Below are 4,691 nucleotides of genomic sequence, written 5' to 3'. Positions count from 1 at the left end.
CCACAAAAACAGTGACAATATCTCTCTCCAGATCACATCACCTTAGAAGAATAAAAAAAAATTCCAACTCTCCAGAACTAACTCTGAAAACCCAGTGTGAAAAAGCCTGATGGTTCACTGCCTACTGCCCCAAAAGCCAGAAATAGAGTCCAACTTCAACAAAAACTTTACAATGAAGAAATAAGATGGAGAAATGAGCAACAACATACAACAACAACAACAACAACAACAACAACAACAAAAAGGAATGTGACCATAAGAAGGTACTATAGTTAGGCAAGATTAAGGCACAAACTCAGAAGACCACAGTGAAGTCAAAACAGCTGGAAGCAAAGTCTCAAAAAACGTGAATTAGACATAAGCCCAACAAGAATTTCCAGAAAAGCTTAAAAACATATTTGCAAAACCAATGATAGGGATTGAAGAAAAATTGGGGAAATAAAGGAAAATAAATAAAGCATATTATGAAAAGACAATTCACAGCCTATTAAAAGAAGCACACACAAAAAATGCTGAGGAAAATAACATCTTGAAAAAATGTGAAAAAAGAGGTTCAAAAGCTCACTGCAGATTTTTTTTAATTTTAGAATTGGGCAGTTGGAAGCTGATGACTCAGTGAGACATCTAGATACAATTAAACAAAGTCAAAAGGATGGAAAACACAGAAGAAAATGTGAATGTCTCAATAGAAAAACAACTGACTTGGAAAATAGATTAGGAAGAGGTAATTTAAGAATTATCATAGTATCTGAAAGTTGTGATTAAACACCAAAAAAGCCTAAATATCATATTTCAAGAAATTATGGAGAAAAAGTACTCCATTATCCAGGAAGCAGAGATTAAAATAGAAATGGAAAGAACCCACTGATTGCCACCTGAAAGAGAGCCCAAAATAAACACTCCCAGGAATATAATAGCTAAATTCCACTGCTCCCTGGTTAAAGAGAAAACATTTAAAGCACTTAGAAAGAAATCATTGAATATCTCTGGAGTCATAGTCAGGATTATCTAAGATGTAGCAGGTACCACGTTCCAAGCAGAAGGCTTGGAATGTGATATTCCAGAAGGCAAAAAGCTATGCTTAAAGTCAAGCGTTATCTGCATAGCAAAATTTCAAAAAAAGAAAACATGGGTATTTAAAGAATTTTTTGTCTTGTTTTTCATTTGTTTTAGTCATTTCTGTCTCTGTGACCCCATTTAGGATTTTATTGTCAAAGACACTGGAATAATTTGCAATTTCCTCCTCCAGGTCATTTTACAGATGAAGACCTTAGGTAACAAGGATTAAGTACCTTGTTTAGGGTCACACAGCTAGCAAGTGTCTGAGGCTTTCTTTGAACTCACAAAGATGAGTCTTCCTATTTCCCAGCTTAGGGGTCTATACACTGCATCACCAAATGCCCTATTTCATGAAATAGAGGACTTTCCATGTGAAAAAAACAGTGCTGAACAGAAAAAAATTACTTTTAAATGCAAGATTAAGGAAAAAAGATATAAAGGAGATGAAATAGAAATCAAAACGGACTCAGTAAAATTAAACTGTTTATCTATCTATATGGGGAGATGATATATGCAACTTCATCATTAGGAGAGATGAGAGGGTAATACATAGAAAGCAGGTGTGGGGCTGAGTCAATTATGTTGGGACAATGTAAAAAAATGGATAGGTGAGAAAAGATGCCCTGGGAGAGGGGGGTAAGGAAGAGGAAGACTAGGGAAAAAATAACATACATAAGAGAGTAAGAAGGAAGATATTTGACACTGAAGGGGAAAATGGTAGGGTACAGGCAACACGGGAACCTCATTCACATCTAAATTTGTTAAAAGAGGAAAAATACATATTCCTACTCAGTGAGTAATAGAAATCTATCTTACCCTAAACTGAAGTAAGAGGAGAATAATAAAAGGGAAATGGACAGTGATAAATGGGAGGGCACATAAAAGAAGGCATTGGTGAGAAGCAAAACAGACTTTAGAGGAAGGAAAGTGTAAAAGACGAGAAGGTTAAACAGAAGGAAATAAGACAGAGGAAAATTCACAGGAATTTTAACTGAGAATGTAAATGGGATGAACCCACCCATAAAATGGGAACAGAAAGAAGAATGGATTAGAAAATAGAATCCAACAATATATTACTTAGGTAAAACTCACTTGGAGGAGAGAGACACACAGTTAAAATAAGGGGCTGGAGCAGAATCCATTATACTTTGACTAAAGTATGTAATGAGGGGGTAGCAAGATAAAGCAAAGTAAAAATAGACCTAATTAAAACATCATAAGCAGAGAAAGTACACCTTCCTAAAAGTTACCATAGACAATGAAATAATATCGATACTAAATATATATGCAACAAATGGCATGACATTCAAATTCTTAAAGGAAAAGTTCAATGAATTACAGAAGGAAATATAAAGTAAAATTGTACTAGTGGGTGACTTCACCTTGTCCCTCTCAGAACTAGATAAATTTAACCATAAAATAAATTTTAAAATGAAGTTAAGGACATAAATAGAATTTCAGAAAAAAAATAGATATGCTATCGCTGGAGAAAGCTAGAAAAGAAGAGAAAGGAATATATCTTTTCTTCAAATCTACATGACACTTGCAGAAAAAAGGGACTATGTTTTGAGGTATAAAACCTCACAAACACATGCAGAAAAAGAGAATTATTAAATGAATCCTTTTAAGATTACAATAAAATAAACATTACATTCAATAAAGATTCATGGAAACATAGACTAAAAGCTAATTGGAAACTAAATAATCTAATATGAAAGCATGAGTGGATCAAAGAATAAATGGAAGAAACAATGCTTTCATTAAATAAAATGATAGTGTGACAGCATACCAAAATTTGTGAGATGCAGACAAAGTTGTACTTAGTGAAAAATTCGTATGTCTAAATGCTCACTTCAAAATAATAAAACAAATAATAATAATTATTATTATTAATATTATTATAAGATGATAATTATGATAATGATGATGACAACAATGATCAAGATGACAGTGATGACAACAGATCAATGAACTGGGGATGCAATTAAGAAAAAAAAAACTAGAAAAAGAACTAATTAAAAATCAAAAATTAAACATCAACTTGGAAATCCAGAAAGTCAAAAGTAACATCAAGAAATCTGAAAGTAAAAAGAAAAATGAAATAATAAATAAAACTTGCAATTGGATTTATAGGGCAAAAACAATTAAATAGATATTATTGGTTAATTTGATCTAAAAAAAGCAAGAAAAAACTAATTTACCAGTATAAAAAATGTAAATAGTGAGTACTCTACCAATAAAGATGAAAGTAAAGAAAATATTATATGCTAATAAATCCGACAACATAAGTTAAATGAATAGTTATTTACAAAAAATACATATTTCTCAGATTAAAAGAATATGAAATAGAATAAAAACCCAATCTTTGAAAAAAATGGGATAACTGTAATAGATCTCCCAAAGAAACAATCCTCAGGATCAGGAGGATTCACAAGTGAATAATATTTTTCATAATTTTCTTTCATAACTCTCATCTCTTTTCCCATTTTTTTTCCACTTCTCTTACTTGATTTTTAAAATCCTTTTTGAGCTCTTCCAACAGGAATTTTTGAGCTTAAGATAAATTCATATTTCCCTTTGAGGTTTCATCAAGCCTTGAGGCTTTTGGAAACCACTGTCCTCTTCTGAGTTTGTGTTTTGATATTCTCTGTCACTATAGTATTTTTCTAAGGTCAGGACACTTTTTGAGATTTCTTGTTGCTCATTTTTTAAACGTTGAGCTCTATTCCTGGGGCACAGGAAACTTCTTGCAATTCGGGCCAGGGTACTTATCACTGGCTTTCTGCACTGGGTCAGACAGCTTGCCCACTGCACTATAGTGGCCAGGCCTAGTAATGCCTGTTGTACCCTTGCTTCTGGGGCTGGCAGTTTGCCTGCTAGGCTGGGTTAGAAGCTGTACAGCTGGCCTGCTGTGCCACTAACCTGCTGAGCAGAACCTCAGGGCATAAGTTGTTGGTCTGTTCTGTGACTCGGAGTCCCCTGCTATCTTGCCTAGACACTCATCTGCACTGGGCTGCTCTCCTTTTTTCCCCAAATGAAACAGACCTTTCTTGAAGTCCTTCTATTGTGTCTTGGGATGGAAAATTGTTTCACTCAATCTTTTTGTGGGTTCTGTTCCTCCAGAATCCATTTAGAGGCTTGATTTAATTTTGTTTCTCAGTTAAACTTAGAGATCTCCGGCAAATTTCTGGCATCTCTCCTCTATCTTTTCTCTATCCCACCCCACAAGTGAATTCTACTAAACACTTAAAGACCAATTAATTCCAAAAAAGCAGCCTCACTAAATTCCTTTTATGACACAATATAGTGCAGTTTCTTAAATAAGAAAGAGAAAAAATATAAAAAAGAAAACTATAGCCCAATTTCTCAAATGAATATTGATGGGAAGTTTTTAAAATAAAATACTAGTAGGAGATTCCAGCAATATTTCAGAAAGATCATTGAGTATGACAATGTGACATTTATACAAAGAATAGATAGCTGGTTTAATATTAAAGAAAACTATAAGCATAACTGATAATATGAATAACAAAGAGAGCAAAAATAATATGATTATCTCAATAGATGAGGGCTTTTGACAAAATACAACTCGTAAAAAAAACACTAGAAAACATATGAGTAAACGGAACTTT

Source organism: Trichosurus vulpecula, chromosome 8 (assembly GCF_011100635.1).
Source record: "Trichosurus vulpecula isolate mTriVul1 chromosome 8, mTriVul1.pri, whole genome shotgun sequence".
In the NCBI taxonomy this organism is placed as follows: Eukaryota; Metazoa; Chordata; class Mammalia; order Diprotodontia; family Phalangeridae; genus Trichosurus; species Trichosurus vulpecula.
This window is presented reverse-complemented; position numbering follows the sequence as displayed.